The following is a 13841-nucleotide window of genomic DNA, read 5'->3' as shown; positions in this document are numbered from 1 at the left end:
ATCTGTTTCAATTTGTCATGAAAACATGTCCTTACTTCTATACTAAATGACTGTTTTTATGAGCTGGTATCTTCCTTTCCAGAATGAAATCCATTTCAGTGTAATAATATTCAAATGTACATCTTCAAGTGTAATAATATTCAAGTGTAAATTTTCCCTGCTATTATTTAGTTGGTCACTACCCTTATTTCTCAAAATAGTCCTGTAATTTTGACTGTCTTTAATAATTGAATCACTTGAAAATTAAGAAAACTCATTTGGTCTTTCTATAAATAACCAGGAAATGACTCTACTAAAAGATTGTATATAATGTCCAGTGGCAACACATAGGAATAAGTTAACCCTATTTTCTTAGCCATAGATTATCTCTAGAACAACTCATAAATAACACTTAACAATGGACATTTCGGAGGATACCTGGGAACTTAGGCCATGGAGTAGAAGGAAGACTTATTTTTCATGCTGTACATTTTTTAGTAATTTGAATTATAGTAATAATGATTTGAATATGAGTTTGTTTTACTTGTGACAATTTTTACATTAACCTGTAAATGTAATGTATACAGGATCCTATATTATTCATATAGAGAGTCCTTTTTCTGTTTGACAGCAGCAGGGAATCCTATTATATCAATTATCATAATTTATTTCACCATTTCCCAATGCGCATTTAGGTGCTTTCCAATCATATACTGTTATAAAAAGTGTTATCCAATCAATAACATTACTGTGAGGGTGTATTTCTAGATTAGAAATGCTGTGTCAAAGGATGAGAAATGGATTTTTAAATTTTAATAAGCTTTACTAATTATACTTTATGGAAATTGATCATTTATGACCTGAGTTGAAAATATAGCCCCCCCACCCCCAGTGAGTGCTGTTTGTCTCTTTATTGGTTATTTTATTTTATTTTTAAAATATTTTATTTATTTATTCATGAGAGACACAGAGCAGGAGAGAGAGGCAGAGACACAGGCAGAGGGAGAAGCAGGCTCCATTCAGGGAGCCTGATCTGGGACTCAATCCCCGGCCCCCAGGATCAGGCCCTGGGCTGAAGGCGGCACTAAACCACTGAGCCACCCGGGCTGCCCTTTATTGGTTATTTTAATGCAAAAATTGTTAAGGATATTTTTGAATTTAAAGTTAAGGATTTTTCTCATTAACAACTCATGAGGGCAGCCCGGGTGGCTCAGTGGTTTAGCTCCTGCCTTTGGCCCAGGGCCTGATCCTGGAGTCCTAGGATCGAGTCCCACGTCAGGCTCCCTGCATGGAGCCTGCTTCTCCCTCTGCCTGTGTCTCTGCCTCTCTCTCTCTCTCTGTGTCTCTCATGAATAAATAAAATCTTAAAAAAAAAACAAAAAAAAAAAACCTCTCATGAGCTGTTTTTTTCTTTGTTGTTCTTGAAAAGGCCTTCCCACTGCATGATAACTCATTTTAAAAGTACATTTCTTCCATGCATTCTTTGTACTACATATTTTTTAGTTTTACTTTTAAACATTTGAACTGTCTGGAATTTATTTTGTTACAATATGCAAAAGTGTACAATATTTTTTCTTTTTTGCAAAAGTAAACAATATTTTTTCTTTTTTGATACATACCAGTTATCCCACATCACTTACTGAAGAATGTTGTTCCACTTTTTAAAAGTCACCTTTTTTTGGGAAGCAAATTCTGGTATATAGTTGAGATCTATTTCTGGACTTTCCGTACCATACCATTAATTTGGCAGTGTATTTTACCCCTGAAGAACACGTTCTCCGACCAAAAATAATATCAAAGAAAATCTGAATATGAAAGAAGTCTAATATTTCTCCTGATTTGTGTAGGACAAAGACTATGAAGTATATATACTTAGTAATATTTGTAATGACCATGACCATAAGATAGCACTAATCAAATTATCAGTTTTCGAAACCACTGTCTCGTTACAAGTATTCTGTAGTTTTTGCTGCAATGAAATCAAAGTTCAAAAGAAATCTTGGTGGCGGGAAGCATATTTCCCTTCAGTATTGTTTGATCCTTATCTATAGAGATGGTTAATAATAGGTTAAAAAACTATTCTGAGATAAGAAAATGTTGCTTACAAAAGTTACTACTTCAGACTCCAGACAATGGGCAGAAAGAAAAGCAAAAAGATAGACTGATTAAAGAACAGTTACTAAATTTATCCATAACGACTGATTTCTTTTTTTTTTTTTTTCATAACGACTGATTTCTATGGGGGTTCCTGGTATTTAGTTCTTATGCTTTTTGGCATTATTAGGACTCATGCTGGTACCAGGCTCCAGCCCCACCATTCAAATTACTGAAGAATTTCCCACTTTGAAGATAAAATAAATAAGATGGCTTTACGTGATAGCCACCGAGATTTACTCCTGGTGATTGCTGTAACACACTGGAAAGTAATTTGGAAAAATTGGTATCTATTGACAGTCTTCAATTATTAACAGCTTTGAATCAGTATTCCTATCATTCATAATAAATGGAAGAAATGTGAAAACGGCATTTAGGTATTCATCTAGCTTTATTTATAAAAGCAAAGTAAAAGCACGATACTGAATTTAGTTAAGTTCTGAGGTATTATTTGGGTGAGAAAGTTGTAAATATTGATGGTCATGAGGCCATACCAAGTGAAATCCAGTTTAAAAGAGAGGAATTAAAAATATATACAGAACAATGATGTTTAAAAAAAACACGCACCCCAAAAAGCAAATACAAATGAAAATGGACATGCATAGTTTTTGCTGATAGTTTTGAATTCAAGTGATAATTTGGGGCTTGGTATATTTCTTTTCATTATATTTTAAAATATAGATTATTTAGACTTTTAACTCTAGAGAACAAACTGATGATTGCCAGAGAGAAGGGGTGATGGGTGGAGAATGGGTGAAATAGGTGAAGGGGATTAAAAATACACTTCTCATGATGAGCACTGAGTAATGTATAGAATTGTTGAATCACTAAATTGCACAACTGAAACTAATATAACTCTGTATATTAAGTATACTGGAGTTAAAAATTTTTAAATGCACAACTTTTATAATTTGAATACATTAAAAACATTTCTTGTATATAATATCCCTGACTTTTTTCTTTTTCTATCTCTTTAGAGCCTTTTACAAACATCAGAGAGTGATAAGACAAGATCAACTAATTGGAGACTAGAAGCCTGAATCCTGTAAACAAACCATCTGAATCCCAGAATGTCTGATTCTTAACTATAAAAAAACATTGTCTTTAAAGAAAAGTTAAAAAATCAAATTAGATAACTCTTATAGTTCTCAGCTTAGTTAAATTATGTGAGGTAACACATTCAATGTATTTGGTAAATGCGTAACAAATACTGGATATTTGCTTATTGTTCCTGGCTCTATTCTCTTTATTTTTAAAGCCAACACAACGTTAAATTGAAATAGCCTTTGGACGCCTGGGTGGCTCAGCAATTGAGCCTCTGCCTTTGGCTCAGGGCGTGACCCCGGAGTACCTGGGACTGAGTCCCACATCAGGCTTCCTGCATGGAGCCTGCTTCTCCCTCTGCCTGTGTCTCTGCCTCTCATGAATAAATAAATAAATAAAATCTTTAGAAAAATAATAAATTAAAATAGCCCACTGACAAAAGAGGGGGTTAAAACTCAGAACTCTTGTCTCTCTGGACACTTTCACTTTTATATCATTTATTTCCAAATTAGTTAGGGTGGGACTGCATGGCCGTTAGTATGGGCCTGAATAGACAAAAAAGTCACATTTATGTTAGCTAACCAGTATATGGCCAGGAAAAAGAGAACACCATTTGTGTTTCCAGAACAGAAAAACTATGTTGGAAATAGAGGTGGAGAGGAAAGTAACTTGTTTTATTTTTATAGTGCCCCAGTGTCTAACAGAGATTAGCACCTAGTATTTGCCAAAAAAAAAAAGAAAAAAAAAGCTAATAAAATCAGATGTGTAACTAAAGGGCTAGCACAGTTTTTGGAACATGAGTTGTTCTATTTTTATTTTAAGTAGTGAAAGGACAGTGAAACTTCTATCCTTGAGAAAAAAATGCGTACATATGTAATAGATTTGAATCTACATTATGTAGATTCTATTATAGAATTATGTAGAATCTATTATAGATTCTAAATGAACATACCTCTTTCCCTTCCTGCAAATTAATTCTTTCCTTATTATAATTTAAGTATCTTGGAAGGTACATATCATAAGTGTCTATCATTCAGCCCAAATACACTGGCACTCATTCAAATACATACTCAAAGTTAGGTTTTTTCATTACAATTCCTATTTTTTAAAGGTTGTGTTTGGCTTTTTCCCCCCTCTAAGTAGCATTGATCATACCTCAGACAAGAGAGTAGGAAAAGTCTTACATCTTTTTAGAACTCAAACTAAGATTTTAAAATGCTTCTCAGCATTACCTTCTATATATGTGAAATTCTCATGAGTCACTCTCCTCTAATTACATGCAGGTATTTGATACAGAGACTTTAAAGATTTTTCTGCTTTTCAAGTATAGATCATTGACCGAAAAACTAAATTATCTGAAGGGCAAAGAGCCCCCAAATGGAAAATGATCTGGTAGGTTGTATCAGAACCCAGCCACACTATCTGCTCCCAAGTTCATCTTCCAATAAAATGGACAAATGTCAGCTAAAAGTAGGACAGACTAGAGAGGAAAATGCCCTTGGGTTGGATATTTAAGTTTGAGGTCATCCTGAGCCATGAGTTGTTCTGTGGCAATTCCCAAACCTGTCTCCACAACACAATCACAAAGAGTGTTTATTTAAAATATAGATTCCTGAACTTCACCCTGGAGAATTTGATTGAGGAAGTCTGGAATACGGCCCCACCTTTTGTGTTTTTAAAAAACTATTCAAAGGGTTCTAAAGCAATGCCATTCGAGTGTGGTTTATTAATTCTAGGATTGCTGGTGAGTAACTAAAGACTTTTCACTGCTAAAATGAAAGGATGTGAAGAGCAAGCATTCTCAAGATGACCAAGGGAAGTCATGGGCTTTGAAAAGACGTAAAAGGTTGTAGGGTCCCAAGCCAAAGGCAGTCTGAGAATAGAAACTTATTAAAAGCTCCAGAGACTGTGGGTGCCCAAGGACAGAGGGTTATTGTTTCATTCTAGATAAGGTACTTAGAAATGCTAAATGAAATTAGGCTATTGTGGGGATTGCTGTCATACGAGTACTACAGCTATTTTTGCTGTGTCTTATATTCTTTTCCTCAAATTTGCCCAGAAGAGGGCTTGAATATTAAGAATAATAAACTGTCCAAAAGTGACGTTTTCTTAGCTCAAATGTGATTTCTCCTCCAAGATAACTAAGATAGTTCTCATTCAAGAAGCCATGTAGATTCAGTTCAAATTTGGGTTCCAGCCTTTGCTACCTGTATGATTTTAGTCAAACTATTCAACCATTCTGTGCCTGAATTTCCTCAACTAGAAAAGTGAGATAATTGGAATGTTTTAAGGAGGAGATGTAGCATGAAAAACACCTACCATTGCACCAAGCACAGAGTAAGCTTTTATTATGATGACAACTATTACTACTACAATATTTTCTTGATTTTATACCTTTTAAATATGTTAGTGATAATAAAAGGAGCATGCAGTTTTCTATATACATCAAAATGACTAAAATGCTCATCAGTTTGAAGAGCAGGTTATACCGTAGTTTTTGCTATCAGTTTTGGGGGATTATTTACAGAGTATCTATTTGTTCACCTTATTGTCACTTCAGTTGGTCTTTTTTTTTTTTTTTTTAAAGATTTATTTATTCATGATAGACAGAGAGAGAGAGAGAGGCAGAGACACAGGCAGAGGGAGAAGCAGGCTCTATGCTGGGAGCCCGACGCGGGACTCGATCCTGGGACTCCAGGATTGTGTCCTGGGCCAAAGGCAGGTGCCAAACCACTGAGCCACCCAGGGATCCCCTTCAGTTGGGTCTTTATGCAATTTGCACCACATTGTAAAACTTCACTTAATATATTTTGCGACAATCCAGCAGCATTGAAATGAAAAAAAAAAGTGCATGGAAAAAAATAGAAAATATAATACAGGTTTTACAAGCAATGCATGCAGTTTTTCTTGGAGGGCGACCACTTAACTTGAGGCAACAATCAAAAGTTTTATATGCTTCAAGTCATCAAGATAAAGTTACACTATATTTGGTCATTGAAACATATTAGGAATGGATTGCCTATTTACAAAACAGACAATTGCAATTAAAGGTGACAAAAATTGCCAAGTATCTCAAAAGAGAGCACAGAATTTTGAAAGTTAAGAGATGCTAATATGAGTAACTTATGTGTCTCAGGCACCAAATGATAATTTGTCAAAAACATCTGATTGATTTTCAGGAAAAATTAATTACCAGCAATATTTAATTTAATTATGTTAAGAAATCAAGTTAAAGCAGAAGGTACAGATTGTTAAGAGATCACATTCATAAATATTCATTATGAAAATTAGAAGTTTATATATATATGAACAGGTTATAATCGCCAAGGCTCAAAAGTGATCTAGAGCAACCTAGGGACGTTTCATGGGAAGATTTAGACCTCAACTCCTGTTATAACAGAAGAAGACAGTGACAGAACTGTTGGCTAAAAATGCTATAGCATGGAGAATTTCTCTTATTTCTCAAAAAATTATTGAGCAAATATGCATTATTGTAAGTATAGTACATTTTATTTTATAATGAACGTTTTATAGCAGATAACATCAAGAATGACATAATCAAGATCCCAGTTTCCAAAAGGTGCATCTTCCTCTAATTTTATTTCACTTTAGTGGAGCTAGAGAGAGCATTTGTGACAGAACTTGGGCTTCTAAGGAATTACACAATAGCTGTGATACAATCAGAGATCTGACCTTTATCTGATGTCACAATTTTAAAGATTGTTTTAGCAGTCAATATGTTGGAGATACAAGGGATAAAAAACATGGGGAAAAGTTACATGACTGTTATATTATAAACTCAATATCAATCACAATGAGAATAAAGAATTACCAAATTACTATAAAAGACAAAGTTATCTACTTATTTTGAACTTGAAATATTATAAACTTGTCATATAGATATAGATAAATAGGCAACTATTCTGTAGATAATGGAATTGGAGTATGTGGTAAGAGTTAAAGCCTTGACGCAGTCATGGGTCATTCCAAGTAGACTTTTACAGCATTTTATGTGGGTCTTTGTCACCATGGAAACTCACTTGAAACTGGCTCTGGAAGCCTCTGAAAGCCTCTGTCTCCACCTTATAGTACTTATTATCACCATTACCTGAGATCATGGGTGGTCACAACTTCATGCTTTACCACACTATCTCAAAATCATAGTTCAGGCCCATGCTTAGTGTTCATCATTCCTTGTAAATACAGATTAAATGAGCCTTGAAGAGTGTATGCTTTCTGCACGCTAACTGAGTAATGAGTTTTTATGCATTATGCCAGGGGAATTTTCTAGAATGATAGAACAAGAACACACACGTCGGAGACAGGAAAAAAAAAAAAAAAAACGGTTATAGTTTTCCCAGGCAATCAGTGCTTAATTGTCAAACATGTGAATCACCCTGGCTGCTGCTTTCTCCTCCGTTTGCCTGCATTTTGAAGGAGGTACCAGGGAACTAACTTCTCTAAAACTGTTACCAGATATCTGTTATCCAAATTGAAATCCTTAAGTTCTCCTTGGACTCCCCAATCTATGCAATCCTCAGATGCAATGTTTCCAAATCCTATTGCTTTTTGACGCTCACATAATTCTCAAAAATCCCATCTTTCTTTATCATGGTTTTAAGGTAGATGGTGACTGAAACAAACTGAAGAGTTCATGTACTCCAAATGTTTCCTCTCATAAAAGAGTAAACAGAGTCCCAGACAACCAAAGTTTTATAGTTAATGGTGGAATTATGACTGAGATTCAGGCCTTTGAATTCACAAGTGCCCTTTTCTGCCACAAATGCCTCTAGGAAAGTGAATTCCTCACGGTCTTTGCATTGATATAGCACTTGGTGTTTCAATTCTAATTTTCTAAGAATATTTACCTTACTGTCATTTTCTTTGGAGAAAACAAAACAAAACAAAAAACAAACCGAGAATGGAGAGAAAAGTATCATGGAGACCTGGAAGAGCTAGAGCCTAGGACCAACTCCTGCAGTTCACACCACATATCCATAGGAGCAACAATGGTCCGGGACACCATCTTCCTTACTTTTTCCATCCTTAGTCACTAAAAAAATGCCTAGAGTTGATAAGCATTTAATGAACATTGGTTGAGTTCAATTCACCTCAGTCACTGGCAACTAGCTGCACAACTAGAAGGTGTGTGTGTGTCTACCCAAATATCTCAAAAAAGCAGTTTATATTTTTCTGTGTATCTACTACAGGAAAATCAACAGCACTTTCCAAAGAAGCTGAAGAGGGACTGTTTCTGAATTGGGCAATCTTTATAGAAACATTTTTAAAAATGTATTTTATTTACTTATTCATGAGAGACATACAAGAGAGAGGCAGAGACACAGGCAGAGGGAGAAGCAGGCTGATCCCAGGACCCCAGGATCATGACCAGAGCCAAAGACAGACACTCAACCATTGAGCCACCAGGTGACCCCAGAAGCATTAATCTATATTTAGCATTTTTTAAAAAATTTTTTTTCATTTATTTATGATAGTCACACACAGAGAGAGAGAGAGAGGCGCAGAGACATAGGCAGAGGGAGAAGCAGGCTCCATGCACCGGGAGCCTGACGTGGGATTCGATCCCAGGTCTCCAGGATCGCGCCCTGGGCCAAAGGCAGGGTCTAAACCGCTGCGCCACCCAGGGATCCCTATATTTAGCATTATTTTAAAATGCTTCATTGTTGTTTGTTGCCTTATTGCAGTTGATACATTTTATAGAACACCCACCAAAAATGTCTCACATTCAACTATAGCTGCCTTAGTTAAGAGTTTGCATCACCAGTCTCTGCAGTGAAGTGTATTTATTTATTTCACACTTGTGAAGCTCCACCAAGTACATCCTCTCATTTATTCATTTACCAAACAAATGTTTGCTGCTAGGGGCTCTGCATTTTGTCAGGCCTTTTGCCCACAAGAAGTGAATGACACAGGGACACTGCAGAAGTTAACTGTGAAGCTTCCCTCCACAGCTAGAGTCTCTGTGAGGAGCAAGCCTGCCTGCTTCTCCCACCCTGCTCTTTCTGCCCCTCCCAAGGGAGGGGAGAGTTTACTCAAGGTGACGAATTTCCAAAGCGATTTGTTGATACAGACTCTCCCAGTAACCCATTATCATAGATAATTGAGAGTTTACTGCACTCTGATTATAATAAAGACATCTCCAGGCTTAGTCTGAAACTAAATGCCGACAGTCCTAGGGATGGGTGAAGAAGCCAAACCTGGATGGGCCTCCACTTCAAGGGAGCATGTTCAGCAAGAGATGCAGGAGAGGAAGAGTAGTCATATCATGTGTAATGTGTGATATGTAAACAAAAACTAGGACTAATCAGAAGAAATTTTAAGAAAAAATCAAATATTAGAAATCTTTGGGAAGAAACACATCTATACAATATTTGTACTATATACAATGATCTCATTTTATGTTTAGTAGTTCTTTGACATTTTTCAAAGCCTTCAGATCTCTGTATATGATATCATCCTACCATCATAACTCACATGGAAGACAGTGAAAAGAGAATTTACCTACATTTTAAAGATATGAAAACTAGGGTACATTGGAGTATTTCCCTCCCAGCATTACCATGTGGTCAATGTTGTAGGAAGAAAAATCAAACCAGTTTTCTGACTCTCATATCAGTATCTTGTCTTAGACTGTATACATATTTTGCTTTTCAAAAAAAGATTTTAATCCATCCTTCCTTCTGCCTTTCCATCTTATTTTCCTTTCTTTGCTTTCTTTTCTTTCTTTTCCCTTTCTTTCTATCATCCTTCCTTTTTTGTGTTTTTTAAAAATATGAAAAGTTAGGTTTTTATTTTTAATCTATCATATTAGGAGCTCCCATGAGATCCTTCACCATTCAAACTTGCAAGATTTTGATTTGTACTTCAACAGAAGATTTCATAATTTCTTTAGAAAAATCTACTCAACAAATATTTGATGATCCTAACAATAAATATAATACATGTTAAGTACTATGAGGGATACAAAAGAAGTATGATTCAAGACAGGGGTGCAGTTTCCTAAGCACTTACTGAAGAAGCAAGATGCATAACCATAAAAGAGTTGAATGATTATTATAATAGAAAGAAACATGTCAGAAATTTAAAGAAGGTTTATATAGGAGGGAAAATCAGTTAGGAAAGAAAGCTAACATTTTGAAGATCTATATTTAGCTAGGGACTTTGCAATCATTATCTCATATTTCAATTTCACAACTCTGAGAGATATCATCTCAACCATATAGATAAAAACAATCAAACAAAAGACTGAGGCCAAAAAAGAATAAACAAATTTCCCATGATAATATGTCAGATTTGAAACTAAATCCATGAGTCAAAAATCTTATTTTGGATCCTGAAGGACTTGGAAAGTTACAACTGGAGATAAAACATAAGCAAAGTACTATAGATTAACGAGTGAGCAAGAGATCTGAAGAATCTAGTCTGGCTAAAGGAAATGTACTTGGAAAAAGAGATAAAAAATAATGCATTTGTTTATAATTGGTTTTTTGAAAAAAATATTTGATTTATGGGGCACCTGGGTGGCTCAGTGGTTGAGTGTCTACCTTCAGCTCAGGGCATGATCCCAGGGTCCTGGGATCAAGTCCCTTATCAGGCTCCCCACAGGGAGCCTGCTTCTCCCTCTTCCTATGTCTCTGCTTCTCTGTGTCTCTCATGAATAAATAAATAAAATCTTAAAAAAAAAGCTTTTATTTATTTGAGAGAGAGAGTGCAACGTGTACACGCATGCACACAAAGGTGGGGCAGGGGCAGAGAGAGAGAGGGAGAAGCTGACTCTTCACTGGGCCGGGAGCCTGAAATGGGGTTCATTCCTAGCACTTCAAGATCATGATCTGAGATAAAGGCAGATGCTTCGCTACTGAGCTACCCAGGAGCCCCTATATTTGATTTGAATAGGCAATAAACTGGGAATAACATGATCAAAAAATTGAGACTATTATTGAGACTATTGTGCATAAATGTTATTGCAAAAATCTAGGCCAGAGTCAACGAGGCACTTAAGAGTGGCTGCTGTTGGGAATATAGAAGAAAAGATATTAGAGATGCTCAGCAATATTATCTATAGTAAAGGATATGAAAATTTGCGTTATGGTGGAGAAAGGAGACAGAAAATATATAAAATTATAAATCAATCTGGACTTAGTGCAACCAAAAAGAGATAAAAGATTTAAGATTCTGATTTGCTGATTTTAAGTCTGAAAAATTCATTGCTCTACTAAGAGAAAATAGAGCAATGGCCTTAAGCCTAGGCTGTTCATTATAATGACTTTAAGAGTTCCAATTGGTTATATTGATAAATTCAAGGTGGAGGAAAGAGGGAAAGGTACATTGAATTCTGGACTGTGAGGTTTAGTGACAGGGAATTTGTTCAATTAAGAAAAGAAATAAGAGAAGTAAGGACAGAAGAGGTAATAAAAGAAATATTTCAGAGTTGAGATTAAGCAGTAGAAATTGATATTGAAATACTTTGAGGGCAGCCTGGTGGCTCAGCGGTTTAGCGCTGCCTTAAGCCCAGGGCATGAATCTGGGGACCCAGGATACAGTCCCACATCAGGCTCCCTGCATGGAGCCTGCTTCTCCCTCTGCCTGTGTCTCTGTCTCTCTCTCCCTGTGTCTCTCATGAATAAACAAATAAAATCTTAAAAAAAAAAAAAAAAAAAAACAAACTTTAAGAAATACTTTGAGAACTAAAGAGTAAATGTGCCTGAACTTAAAGAGTTCAGTGTCATATGAGGCTATCATGTTAGAAAATTTGCATAAGGCTAACAATGTAACATAGACCGCTGAACAGGAGCTACAAAGGGAAACGTGCCATGTATTCAAAAAGAATAGTTTTTGGTATTTTTATACAAGCATATTTGTCAGGAAATGTTCACTGAAATATTAGCTAGATCTTTTAAATCTAAGAAGTGAAGGAGTTCCTTTGCTAAAAGTTTTGGGAACTATTGCATTCTACTTCACTTTACTAGATACTTGCAATGTCCATCAGCATATTAAAAGATCTAGAATGTCTGTGTTAAGAACAAAAGGAATACACAATAAGAAACAATGACAACAAATAACCTCCTTTACTTAAGATACCTATGTCCAAACTCATTTGGTTACTAAACTCTTTTTTTCTGTTACACCTAGAAAGATCCACCAAAAAAGTATTTTATGAAGCATTTTAGAAAACATGGCTTATTGGGTTCACTGGGTGGCGCAGCGGTTTAGCACCTGCCTTTGGCCCAGGGTGCGATCCTGGAGACCCGGGATCGAATCCCATGTCGGGCTCCCGGTGCATGGAGCCTGCTTCTCCCTCTGCCTATGTCTCTGCCTCTCTCTCTCTCTCTCTCTCTCTCTCTCTCTCTCTGTGTGACTATCATAAATAAATAAAAATTTAAAGAAAAAAAAAATAAAACATGGCTTATCTAATCCAAATTAAATTGTAGTTATTTTCTCCTATTCATTGAAAGGTAATTAAATTCTCCTAGAATCTTTTATTTTTTTCAATTTTACTGTATTTTTTAAGTAGTCAGTGGATTTCTATTTTGCCTTGACCTCATAGACAAAGCTTTGTTTCCATTACATTTAATTTTACCTGAGTTGAAGCACACATTTGTATACTAGCATCAAAGGAATATACAAATACTCATATTTCTAAGATAATGAGTTATTAATAGGTTAGTGTTTGCCTCAAAATGTTCACAGATGCAGAGAAAAAGAGAATAGATACTACAGTAACAAGAATATACTAGCAGGTCCATCAAGCTATGTTTTTTTTCTATTTAACTATACACAGAAGCACACAAAATAAGTCATGCATGTGCCTATATTGATTTGTGTAAATACAGGGGGGAAAAATAGAAGGACATACATCAGAGTAGTTCAGGGTGTTCAGTAGTAACAGGGTGTTCTATATAGAAATTGGTTTTAAGTTTTTTATTTGACTCAATTATATATTCTAGGTTTTCTACAGTGAGAATATGCTATATCTGCAATAAAAAAATAAAATAAATCAAGTTGGTCAATCTCTTCCACTGATCATAAGAGAAGTTTAGCCCTGGCTTTAAAAGGCTAATTCATGTTCTCATAGAAAATAGACAGATAATTGAGCACAAATATGAGCCTGTGTCAGCTGCAGGTCCACACCTGGGTCAAGAGGCAATCTAATTGGTATTATATATACTATTATGTTGTCTGAAGTCTAGACATATGCTGAAAAGTATGATTATAATTAGGTTTGGAAAAGATGAAATCTTCTCATGCAAACATGTTCATTGTGTTGTGGGTTTCTTTTAAGATTTTTTTTTTTTTTAATTCATGAGCGACACAGAGACAGAGGCAGAGGAAGAAGCAGGCTCCATGCGGGGAACCTGATGTGGGACTTGATTCCTTGTCTCCAGAAATACGCCCTTGGCTGAAGGCACGCGCTAAACCGCTGAGCCACCCAGGGATCCCCTTAAATGTGTTTTTAAAACAATGTAGGAGGGGTGCCTGGTGGCCCAGGTGCTTAAGTGTCTGACTTGATTTTGGCTCAGGTCATGGTATCAGGGTCGTGAGATTGGGATCCACTGGGTGTGCAGCATGCTTAGGATTCTCTCGCTCTCCCTCTCCCCCTGCCCACCTCCACCTCTCTCCCTCTGTAAACAACAATGTGGAAA

Source organism: Canis lupus, chromosome 15 (assembly GCF_011100685.1).
Source record: "Canis lupus familiaris isolate Mischka breed German Shepherd chromosome 15, alternate assembly UU_Cfam_GSD_1.0, whole genome shotgun sequence".
In the NCBI taxonomy this organism is placed as follows: domain Eukaryota; kingdom Metazoa; phylum Chordata; class Mammalia; order Carnivora; family Canidae; genus Canis; species Canis lupus.
Note: the sequence above shows the minus strand (reverse complement) of the source record.